This window comes from Lathyrus oleraceus, chromosome 2 (genome assembly GCF_024323335.1).
Source record: "Lathyrus oleraceus cultivar Zhongwan6 chromosome 2, CAAS_Psat_ZW6_1.0, whole genome shotgun sequence".
In the NCBI taxonomy this organism is placed as follows: domain Eukaryota; kingdom Viridiplantae; phylum Streptophyta; class Magnoliopsida; order Fabales; family Fabaceae; genus Lathyrus; species Lathyrus oleraceus.
The window spans coordinates 140,120,204-140,133,771 of record NC_066580.1 but is presented as its reverse complement, the minus strand read 5'-3'; positions in this window follow the sequence as shown (position 1 = coordinate 140,133,771).

The window sequence follows — 13,568 nt, the reverse complement described above, 5'->3', positions numbered from 1 at the left end:
TGATGCTAAACTCCTCAGAGTAACACCTTCACCATCTGGTGAAACCAAATCTCAAGCAGTAACCACGGCTTGAGACTAGCGTATGCTTACAATGATGATGCATGATTTTTTTCAGCGTAATGCTCTATAATCATGGAAATGCTACGCGATTTATTATGCAATATGTTATGCTTATCTACATGATGAATGCATAAAAGGTATCCCCCTCAAGGGACTCTTCTGGGGAGCTCGAGGCACTCTGTTGAGGAACTTGCCAACACTCCTGTCTCCACCCTGCTGGGGAATAACACTGCCGCTGGGAAATAGGCCACCCTTACCAGGAATAACCTCCTCTGCACCCGATCCGCTTGGGGACTTCGCTGGGGAAAGAACCACCAACGCACGCTGTGGGGAAACAACGGTCTTTGACTTGCTGCGGATACAACAATCCCGACTTTGCTTGGGGAAACCACCACCCACAGATACCTCTGTTGGGAAACAGCAACCTTCAGGCCCGACTACTGAGGAAACACTGATCTCCAACCTGCTGGGGAGATAACCATCCCGACCCTGCTAGGGAAGTCACAGACCTTGAATCTGCTGAGCAGGTAACAATCCCAACTCTGCTTGGGGAAACAAGGAAAATCTGGCACTGAACACCCGTCGACTCGTCGAACCAGGGCATTCACCCTCCAAATCCAATGTCAGCTTTCCAATTTTGAGAACTCCCAGACTCGTCTGGACTTTTCTGATTCATCACCTTGTATTCCTGACGTCTCCGTACTCCACGGCGATCGAACTCCTGGGATTCATACAGACTTTCCAATCTTCAGACTTTGAAGAGTCTTCTTGATTAATATCCAAGATCGTCGTACGTCTCTCGTCGTCTTTTCACCATTCTTCAATTCATTCGTCCCTGATTGGACTCTGCGGGGATTCTTTTATCAAAAGCTTCCACATCACAACCTGCAAGTGAGTGAAAATATCTAACAGCACCTGTAAAAGAGATCGTTAGATAAAACGTGCCCCAGGCATGTCAAGATTTCAACACTTGGGTCACTCAACCTTCCGAATAAGATTTCAAGTTTCAATCTTATAAACATGCATTGGAAGGGGCCTGTATGTCTTAAAATGCAAAGATTCTTTATCAAAATAATCAGATGTTTTTGCAATCGAAGCGGTAATGAAAATAAAAAACAAAATTATTTGACTGAATATGCATTTTATTGATTGAAAAAGTGTGGCTCAAGTTGAGCAATACAAAGGAAGCAATTCCTGAAAAGAGGTAATTGCACACAAAAGGAAAAATCTATCCTAATGGCAATGTGAAACCGTGATCTCATCAAGTTCCAACTCGGTTACACCCTATATGTCCTCAGACTCTCCTTGCTTTCTGCCTTCTGAACAAGACAACTCCGACTGATCCCTACCGGGGATTATCCATGTCATATCCAAAGTACAACGATCATGCCAGACGCAGTTGTTCGTTTCAATCCCTTTTTTGTCTGGACCGCCCTTTCGGGTTTTCAGTCCACCGGGATACCCTTTTTTGCCCAAGTCGCCTTTTCAGGTTTTCGACTTGCCGGGTGTACAATTTTTCATTTTTATCCCTAATTTTTCCCCGAACCTTTTCCATTTTTTTGGTTCGCCGGGATGCCCATTTTTGCCTGGACTATTTTATTCTTTTCGTCCAGCGGGTCTCTTTATACGAAGTATTTTTTTAACTGCGTCCGCATTCACAGGGGATGGAAAATCCTCGACATCCATGGTCGTCAACAACAAGGCTCCGCCAGAGAAAACTTTCTTGACCACGAATGGACCCTCATAATTGGGTGTCCATTTGCCCCTACGATCGTTTTGAGGAGGAAGGATCCTTTTCAACACCATATCTCCCACGTGATACACACGAGGTCGTACCTTTCGGTCAAAAGCACGCTTCATCCTTTGCTGGTACCAATGCCCATGACAGATGGCTGCCAGCCTCTTTTCCTCAATCACGCTTAACTCCTCATACCGGGTCCTTACCCATTCCGCCTCTTGCAATTTCACGTCCATCAGGACTCTCAAAGAGGGAATTTGAACCTCAACCGGTAGCACCGCTTCCATTCCATATACCAACGAGAAAGGCGTTGCCCCAGTAGATGTACGCACCGAAGTTCGATACCCAGGATACCAGCTTTATACTCAGCCACCATTGTTGGTGCATTCAAATGCTAGTCAGGCAGCACAAGGAATGTGGGGATCTCTTTGGCGTAACCAAAGCAGCACCAACTCCGCTTCCATTCATGTTAATGGCCCCATTAGACATCAGAATTCGTTCAGATTCAGGGTCAGGCCCCTCCTCCGGGATTGGTTCCTCGCAATCTTTCGATTTGAGAAACATGATGTCCTCACCAGGGAATTCCAAACTTCATCGGTTGATAATCCTCAATGGGTTGCTCGTTAAGGTGATCAGACAATACACTCCCCTTGGTTGCTTTCTGAGAGGTATACTGAATATTGTATTCAGGCAGAATCATTTGCCATCTCGCAACCCGTCCGGTCAATGCTGGCTCTTCAAAAGTCTACCTGATCGGATCTATCTCAGAAATCCACAAAGTGGTATGAACCAGCATACACTGTCTCAATCGGTGAGCAGCCTATGCCAAAGTACAACAAGTTTTCTCGAGCAGTGAATGTATTATTTCACAGTCGGTAAACTTTTTGCTAAGGTAAATTGCATGCTCTTTTCGACAAGACTCGTCATGTTGACACAATACGCACCTCATAGACCCCTCGAGGTCCGTCAAGTATAGGGTTTACGGTCTCTCTCCATAGAAAGGTAATAGAATCGGAGGCTCCTGCAACTTATTCTTTTATTTCTCAATGCCCCTTGGCAATCATTATTTCACCTGACCGTTCGATCTTTTTTCATACGGGTTCATTCGTGGCTGTTTGATGAGATGTGAACCATGAAATGTAGTTCAATCTACCTAGGAAACCACGAACCTCCTTCTCTGTTCTCAGTTCAGGCATTTCTCTTATTTTTCTTTCTCTTTTTTTTTTTTAAGCAGGATCAACCTCGATTCCTCTTTTCCGCCCACAATAAGCCCCAGCAATTTATCGGACCGCACTCTGATAGTGCACTTATTCGGATTCAACCTCAGTCTGAATTATCTCAACTGGTCCACTCAGCTTGGCCAGATCTACCAGATGCCCCTCTTCTGTTTGGGACTTTGCTATCATGTCATCAACATAGCATTCAATTTCATGATGAATCATATCATGAAACAAAGTCACCATGGCTCTCTGATAAGTAGCACCGGCGTTCTGCTTCACTAGAGGACAGTCTCCTCTCCATGATAGCTTGTGCACAACGACACCGGTATCCGACCCTGGCATATCCTGACACGACCAAGCGAAGGTATCCACATGCTCTTTCCACAGGGCTACCATTCTGCTCTCGACTCGCCTCTGAAGCGGCCCCAATTTTCATTTCCTTTCTGACCTCGGCAGTATACAGGTTAACAAGCTCAACTCGCCCTTCGTGCAACTGAATCACCTTCTCCTCTTGTTTCAACAACCTGGCTAATTCCAGCAGATCACAATCTTCTTCGCCTTCTTCTTCGGCATGACAGATCGGATTGTCGAAGTCATATGAGGTGTAACCAAATTGTTATCAATGAGATCCGGAGAATTATTTTTCGAAGTCGGAACGAGAAAAATCAAAAAGGGAAAAAATCAAAACAAACATTGCCATTTTTATTTGTTTTTAAACTGTAAAAATAAATGAAAAACAGGGAACACCGCTTTTAATGTGAAAAACATCCGTTTATTAATGATGCAAAATGTTGCATAATGAAACACATGAGATGGCCCTTACAATGAACCATTACGTTTCGGGCAAAACGTATGGTTTTCATGCAAACAGAATTGAAAACAGAAAATATTACTATTCAAGTAGAGTGACAGTGATGATCTTTTAGGCCTTCCAATTCCCTGGTACGCATGTTTTTATCCATGAGTCTAGTTCACAGTTACTGTCAATCTCTCCACCTACTGTACAGGCGTGACCTGGATCCAACATTCCAGCACTGACGAATGTGAACGGTGGACGACATCCTCTGTTTTGCCCAAACAAGTCTTGGTCTGGCTGATAGCCAACCCCAAACATATTTGCTTTCACCACAATGTCTACGATTTTTCCCCAGCCTAGGACTTCCCCATTCTTCACTACTTCCATGGCCTGCTTGTAAGAAGAAATGGACAGCTTTTTCTCTTTCTCAACACAACTGGCATTTTCTACCTGGACGGTCTCAACTGCCTGACATGGTGTTTCAAATATTTCACTGTCCACTTCTACCTGCTTGAACGATGACAAGTGGCTGACAAAGATGTCCTCCTTCCCCCAATCAACTTTCTCAAATCGGAGACGTCCTTCATCCATCATTCTCTGAATCGTTTTCCTCAGCACTACACACCCATTTGTAGTGACGGCGCAGGCAACACAACGATTATCACAACCAGGGAAAACTCCCTTCTTCATCAGATGTTTCTTGACCACAGACATTGGAGTCCTCAACTGGTTCACATCCGTCACCTCTATTTTTCTCTTATCCTCTGACATTACATTCACCCCCAGAGGACCATGCATCGGCACGAGGTTAGCATTAACATCTGGCGTCGGTGCAAAATTGATGGCTTTAGAATCCACCAAATCTTGAACGACATGTTTAAAAGCTTTACACCCCTCAATGTGATGTCCGGGTGCACCAGCATGGAACTCGCACCTGACATTCTCGTCATAACTTGCAAGCCTCTGATCCGGTTTCCCTGGAACCAATGTCCTTGGCTGCACCAACCCAAGATCCTTCAACCTTTTAAACAGAGAGGCATAAGTCACGGGCGGCTTATTAAAATGACGATTTGTCGTCCTTCTTCTCACTTGGCCCCCAGCTCTTTGTGTTCTCTGTTGAGGTGACCGTTGTCGCTGTGGTGCAGGTGAATTATCAACAGGAATGGTTACAGTGGCAGTATACGGGTGATAACGATCCTTACCGCGTTCTCTTTTTGCCTGCACCCCACCTGATTCAACCTCCACCCTGAGTTGGCCACTGCCAGGGGGTTTCTTTACTACAGATGACGGAGCCTTTCCCTGAGTTTTCTCCGTTCTCAGCCAGTTTTCAATCCTCTCCACCTTCTCGACGATTGCTTTCTGCCCCAAGGCGAGCCCTCGTACAACATTGCACAACTCCCTCATCATCTCTTTCAATTCGAGAATGTCGGCGTTGGGTGGATTCATCATTCCTGTGTCAATCAAACATGTTAGAGACTGACACCTGCAAAATAGAAGACAAGTTATTATGATTATGCATGAATGCAATGTCTATCCATATGAGGAACACTCTGTCTTTCGATCCTGGTTTCATCGAGACAGATAATATTTTGACATCCACATTCTGACATTCATCATTTGATTTCATCATACAGATCAGAGATATATGATTTAGCAAAATACCACCCAACCATGTGTGTGCCATGTGAGTGCATACAGGAAAGCAAATAAAGCTTGAAGATCGATCACTTAATGAAAATAACCATCACATATAAAAAATTCACGATAAGCACAAGAGTCATACATCAGGATGATACAAATCAAATACAATTCTCCAGAATCAGAAAGAAAATACAAGCAAGTGAATTCCGTCAACAGGCCTGACGGTAATCCACACAAATGATAACAAGAGGCTACACTGAAGAAGGCCCCACAGCCGGCTCTGCATCATCAACCATCTTGGTAAACTTCACCGCGAACCTAAGCTCAATGTTCTCATGCTGCAATCTCCCTATCTCCTTCTGGCAAATCTTCATCTGTCTAAAGTAATGATCTCTCTCAGTAAGATAATGATCTCTCTCAGCAATGATCTTCGCATTCTCTGCTTCCTTAATCTTCAATTTTGCTTCCCACTCGGCGGTAAGGATTCTGACTTTGGCATCTCTCTGATTCTTCACAAGGATCTGCCTCCTCTTCTCGTCTTCAATGACTTTCGAAGCTCTGGCCAACCTCTCCTTGGTGATGTCGTGTTCCTTTGTAGATGACTCCAAAGCTTGGCTGACCCTCCGGTAATAAGCAGTGTCTATCTCAAAGCGCTTCACTTCAAGAGCATGTCTCTTATCCTGATCTTCCATCCTCACTCTGATCTCCTGATTAGCCATCTGAATCCGAGCAACACTCATCTCCAATTCAGTCTTCTCTGCTTGCAGCTGATATCTGGCTTTCTTCATCTCAAGGAACTCTTCCATGCTGACAGAAGAACGTGGACCCTCAATCAAAGGACACCAAGGATCACCTCCAGGAAATGGTAGATGTGTGAGCTCAATCCTCTTCCTAAGCCAATCATCAAATGGAGGAAAAGACATGCTGTTAACCTTGCCAAAAGGAACCTTGCCCTTCCTCTGAATATTTCGCCATGCCCCAGACACTTGCCTCAACCGTGTCAGATTACCCTCAGCCGGGAAATAGAAAGACTCCTGAATCTCTCGCCCGAGAGGAGGACCCTCCACAGCAAACCCCATTTGTCTCCTAAGAAGCGTCGGGTTGTAATTAATGTAACCTTGAACTCCTATAAGAGGCACATTGGGAAAACTCCCACAACTGTAGATGAAATCTCGTCCGGCCACACCATTGTGAGTCCAAGCTATGTCCTTGGCTCGCAAACCCATCAACTTGGTCGCCCAATTCACAGTATGGTCATGAAGAACAAAAGCAAAGGCACCTCTGGACGGCAAATACCCCATAAACCATTTATGCAACAGTTGAGCACAACATCTCATCAATCCCCCACGCCGTTTCTCATTCCGATTATGGACCGAGTAATAGACATCTCCAACCAGAGTAGGAATGGGATTCCTCTGTATAAACAACCTGATGGCATTAATGTCCACGAAGCTCATCTGATTAGGAAACAGGATGGTCCCATAAATGCTCATAGCAATTAAGGCACAAACGGTTTTCCATTTACCCACAGCAGCATACTCCTTGGCTTTGGCCTCCAAGAAACTCAGATGAAAACCGGGTAACTTTCCCTTCTCCTTCAAACCTCCCTGGGTCACCTCGGGGCTCAAATAAAGAGCACGAGAAATCTTAGCAACATCAGGCTCCCCCTTAGTGGCAAAGAAAGGAATCTGATCTCGGATCTGAATACCCAGGATGCTAGCATAGTCCTCCATCAAAGGTCCCAACAAGTAATCCGGGAAGACGAAACATCTCAAACCAGGGTCGTAAAACTGGAGAAGAGTATGGATGGCACTCTTATCACTGTCTGTGAGCCTGAAAACCAACTTCAAAATACTACCGTATGCCTCACGAAACATCCCCACATGGTCAGGTGTAATCAATGCTATCATATCTCTCAGCACACCAATCTCTGGGTCGAAGAAACTGTAGACAACATCATCTTTCAAGCCGGTCCTCATGTCTGGAACAAAGAAGTCTCTCAACCAGGATCTCGATCAACAATGTCCCTGCATATGGATAAACATGAGTTAGATGCAGATAAATGCAAAATGTGAATGATGCTGATGTATGAATGCAATGCATTGTGCCATCCTCCAAGTCATCTGATCAACTGTTGCACTGAAGCCTTGATCTCTGAACTGATCACAATCATCTGAAGGAATATGTAACCTCAAATCCAACTCAGGATTCCGAAATAAACGAAACTGAAAGATACATCACCATCATCACCAGAGATTCACTGATCTGATAACCACAAAATCATCTGAACCAGCCCAGGGAATCCTGAAATAAACGGATCCCCACTGATAAATACCATGGACGGAACTCCGACGTCTCAGAAATAAATATCCATAAATCCGACTTATAAATAGAACTCTGCTCAACGGAACCATTAGTCACCATCAAAGTCACCATCAGAACATGCATCTGTAAGAATCAACCTTCCCCTCACAGGTGAATTCTAATCAGGTCATCCTAAGGCAGATAGTGGTCTTGACAATCGGGCAAAGATACTCAACGGGTTTGCCCTTTCGGGTGTGCCGTTGCAGCTCTCTTAAGATCATCTAAACCAAAGATCCGGGAAAGATCGGTCACCGAAGTCAACAGCCCTAAAGAGATAACCCAACCAAAGTGGGATACCCCACAAAGGAAGAGCTCACTCAGAAGAACCTCGTCCGGCTTGTGGTATGTCACGTTGCAATAATATGCTGATAAAGCAAATGAGGAACGTGAGACCACACTAATCCTAGGTGTATACTCGGGCCTGGGTTTTAGCCCCACTCAGAACACCCCCCCCCCCCATATCAGAGAAACCACCTGTACAGAGGACAGCAAAATGATAGTATGATGCATACAAATACTTATGCAAATATATACACAACATAATAATCATAAATGCAATAAATAAAGCATCACAAGCATCCTAAACTATCCTAGAGAGCGCTAGGAGAGACTCGCTTAGGGAAGATGGACCAGCAATAGGTCAACTTCTAGTGTATCCCCGGCAGAGTCGCCAGCTGTCGCATCCGCGAAAAACAATCGGCGGGCTAATACAAAACAAACAAAGCCGCCACCGTGCGTTATTTATCCCAAAGAGGGAAAGGAAACGCTCGAAGTAAACCTGGAAAAGACATGGTCTCGCGACCAAAGAGAGATGGGATCGGGAGTCGGTTACGCAAGGGGAAGGTATTAGCACCCCTCACATCCGTCGTACTCGACGGGATCCACGCTCAAAAAGATAGGATAAGGTTGCTAAAACTTCTCACTAACAATGCATACACACACAGGAAACAACATAGGTGGGGGAAGAGAGGAACGGCTCACTAGGATATCGCATCCTATGCCTACGTATCTCATCTGGAATGAGAATCAGAGCTACCGTAGTTCGGCTCACGCACGCCGAAACAAAACACACACAAACAGGCAAACATGGAAACCGAATGCCAATCGCTGGACTTACATCAGACTCCGAACCAAACAAACCCACACTGGAAACCGACTGCCAATCGTTGGACTTACGTCAGACTCCAAGCACACAACAATAGGATATGGAATGCCAATTGCTGGGCTTACATCCATCTCCTAACACACACAAAGGTTAACACACAACAAGTTACTAAGGAGTCTGGCACTCGAGCCTAGCAACTGTCAAGCAAAACACACGCAAAAAGAAAAAGGGTGCCCGGAGAGATCTCGTACGACCTCCTGCCTACGTACCTCATCTGGTATGAGGATCAGGGCAACGTAGTTCCCCTTAACAGGGGAGAAACTTTCTCCTAACCAGAGACTGGGAAATGACCAACTAGAAGGGAGACTGACTCGAGCCTAATAGTTATCATGTATTCCACAATGGTCCTAGGTTGAGTTTTCTATCTAACTTGCACAGGCAGCAAGCTATCTTAAACAGCACAATCAAAACAAAGTAAACATACACACAATTAGCACACACTATATACAAACAAAATGGGCTCACACAAGGTTAGGCTGTGAAACACAAGCCAACTGGAATCGGGTGATGTTAGCTCTTAACCCTAACATTGAGAGTTAGGGTGAAGCAGATGAAATGGGAAGTGAGGGTAAGACCTCACAACTCTTATCCCTGGCATGGGAGAGCTTCAGACAAAAGAAAGTGGGAGTTCATAAAGTTGGAACTCTTCTCCACATATGACTGACACAACAAAGATCTTGGGTTAATATCCACAATGCATCAACACAAGGTGTGTGAGAAAAGGGGATGACACACTGAATAGCAGGAGATGGATTGCACATCTCTTGTATCTGCCAATTGCCTTATCAAAGGACTTTTCCTGCTTGGCACAAAGATAAACAGTCACAAGCATTGCCTCTTAAGGAGGGCTTCAGACAGGTGCCTGCCCAAGTAACAGGACAGGTCTTCCAGACTACATGAAGTCAGTGAGTTATACCTCAATTGGTTAAGCAATCAAGCAACTGCAAAAGCAAGTTCAAAGAACTTAAGCAACTAATGTACCTTCAAGCAAGTGCAGAAATGAAATCAGTAGATTCAGGCCTGGAAAATCAGAAACAGAACTTCCTCAACTTTTGGATGAATGAATGAATGAAAGTTTGAGTGTTAATCTTGCACGATTCTTGCAGAAAATCCAACTGCCATTGATGATGCAAAGCTTCCACAGTCCTCAATTCAGCTCGAAATCCTTGAAACCTTGCTTCAATCTTGTTCAACTATGCTTGTGAATGATGATTCAACCAAGAATAAGGCAATGAATTTGAAGGAATTTGCAGAAAAAGTGAGAGAACCAAATGGTGAAGATTGTGCAAATAGATCTAGATCTGAGCCAAATGAAATGTTAACCCTCTTTTCTGTTATGATTATGCTTTTATATGGTATGTTAATGATGTATGCTAATCATGATTAAGCAATGCAATTAGAATTAATGAAAACCAAGTGTAATGGCCAATTTGCAAATTCACCTTACATGCATGAAATGGATGCTACAGTGCATGATTTTTGTACTAATTCACTTGCAAAACCTGTTTTGAGCCAAATGCACATGATTGGAAGTGAAAACAATGCATAGTTTTTGAATTTGGAATTTCCCTCCAAAATTCAAATGGAAAATCCAAAATTTTTGTAATGGAAATGCATGGTATGTGATGCATGAATTTGATAGTAGAGATCAAGAGAGAAATGTTCCAAAAAGAACCATCTCATTTGGCCTTTTGGTTCAAAAGTTATGCACTTGTGAAGTTCAAATTCCATTGACCCTGATTGATCCATATCTTGCCAACCATACATGAGAAATTCATGTTCTTGGACTTTTTGAAAATGGGAGAACAAGATCTTCAACTTTCATGTTGGACAAAATTTCATTTGAAGCTTTCTTGATGATGTAAACGTGAGGAGAAAACCTTTCCATTTTTGGCAGTTTGAAATTACAGGTCACTTACTATTTTTGGAAACTTTTCATCTGACCTCAAATTCTTCAATGTTGATCTTTAAAATGTCAAATGAGACTTGTATGGACATGAATGAAGCCTCTCTAACCATCTCCCACCTCCAAATCCATGATTGAATGCACAGTTGACTTTGGTTGACTGATAGATGACTTGATAATGCATGGATGAATTTGAGCCTCAATCTCCTGATGAAATGGCTCCAAAATGAAACCCTAGCTTGTACAAGCTCAAAAAAACCATATAATGATCCCCATCTCATAAACGACCCCATCTCCTTGACAAGCCCTGACTGGCATAATTCATATGATTAGGGTTGACCAGAGGTCAAAACCCTAATCCCAAAAAATGATCAAGCACAATGAACCTCTTGGTGATGATAAGACCATGATGATGGTGATGTACCATTCCAACCAAGATAATGACCAATTTCCTTGAGGAACCAAGAAACCCTAATTGAAGCACAAACCCTCAGATGGCTAGTGATCAATCCATGAGACCCCCAGGCTTGAATCTTTTAACCTCTCCATCTTCTGATAAAGACCTAGGAGGGTGACTTGCTTATTGTTTCCACATGATGTGCAATATGCAATGACTAATGTCCTAAAAAATGAAATGCAATATGCTAAGCTAGTCCCAAGAGAGGAGGGAAAATTTTGAGGTGTTACAGCTATTAGTCAGAAAGATGGTACAATTTTTTTTAACGAAAAGAAAAAGAACAACATTTATAAAATCAGACTTTCTGATCTTGAGGATCAAAATGTAAAATGTCTAATGTCTTTTAATGAGGAGCAATGGGTATGACACATACGTTTGGGCCATGTTAGTATGAGATAGATTTCTCAACTAAATAAGCTTGGTTTAGTCAGAGACTTACCCAACCTGAAGTTCACTTCAGATGCTCTTTGTGAAGCATGTAAGAAAGACAAGTTTTCTAAAACACATTTCAAAGCGAAAATTATTGTTTCTACTTATAGACCGTTAAAATGTCTGCATATTGATTTGTTTGGACCAGTGAATACTGCCTCTATCAATGGAAAGAAGTATGGATTTGTCATCATTGATGACTATAGTCGATGGACATGGGTAAAGTTCTTGAAACACAAGGATGAGTCAGATTATATGTTCTCTACTTTCTGCTCACTCGTGCAAACAAAAATGAATTGCAAAATAGTCAGAGTCAAAAGTGACCATGGTGGCGAATTTGAAAATAAACATTTTGAAAATATTTTTGATGCAAATGGAATTTCCCATGTTTTGTCTTGTCCTAGAACTTCACAACATAATGGGGTTGTAAAAAGGAATAATAGGAGTTTGCAAGAAATGGCTCGCACCATGATCCAATAAACTGACATGGCTAAGCATTTCTGGGCAGAAGAAGTTAGCACAATGTGTTATATTCAGAAAAAGATTTCTATCAGACCTATTATGGGTAGGACTCCTTATGAATTGTGGAAGAAAAAAAAGCCCAACATTTCTTACTTTCACCCTTTCAGCTGTGAGTGTTTTATGTTGAACACTAAAGAGAATCTTCGCAAGTTTGATTCTAAAGCACAAAAGTGTTTATTGTTAGGATATTCTGAATGCTCTAAAGGCTATAAAATCTTTAACACTGAAACACGAGTTGTTGAAGAATCAATTCATGTTAGATTCAATGATAAGCTTGACCCTAAAAAGTCAAAGCTAGTTGACAGTTTTGTAGATTTAAAGATCAATCTTTCAGAATCCAAGGATAATGATTTTGGAGAAAAATACTTAGAAGGAAAAGCTAAGGAAATTGAAGAAGAAGCAACTCAACCAGAAGTTGTCGTTGGTCCAACTCATCATAAGAAGAGTAGACCAAGAACTTCTCATTCTGAAGAATTGATTCTGGGAGATAAAAATGCTCCAGTCAGAACTGGATCTCCATCCAAACCTTCTAAAGATACTCTTCTAGGATTGGTATCTCTGATACAACCTACATATATTGATGAAGCTCTTCAAGATACTGAATGGATTATGGCTATGCAAGAGGAATTGAATAAATTCACCAGAAATGATGTTTGGGGTCTTGTTTAGAAACCAAAAGGTTTCCATGTTATTGGAACCAGATGGGTTTTCAGAAACAAGCTCAATGAAAAGGGAGAAGTTGTCATAAACAAAACTTGACTGGTAGCACAGGTTTATAGTCAGCAAGAAGGTATAGACAATACAGAAACCTTTGCTCCAATTGCCAGGTTAGAGTCTATTCGTCTTCTAATTTCATTTGCAGTCAATCATGACATCATCCTTTATCAGATGGATGTTAAGAGTGCATTCTTAAATGGATATATTTCTGAAGAAGTATATGTGCACCAACCTCCTGGTTTTGAAAGCTCTCAAGATCTTGACTTTGTTTTTGAACTAAAAAAGTTGTTATATGGTATGAAATAAGCTCCCCGAGCTTGGTATGAAAGACTAAGTAAATTCCTTTTGGAAAATGATTTTACCAGAGGGAAAGTGGACACAACTCTCTTTTGCAAAACCCTTTAGAATGACATTCTGGTTGTGTAAATTTATGTTGATGATATTATTGGTTCTGCTAATGCTTCATTGTGCAAGGATTTTGCTAAGTCAATGCAGACAGAATTTGAAATGAGTTTGATGGGAGAACTCAAGTTCTTTCTGGGAATCCAAATTG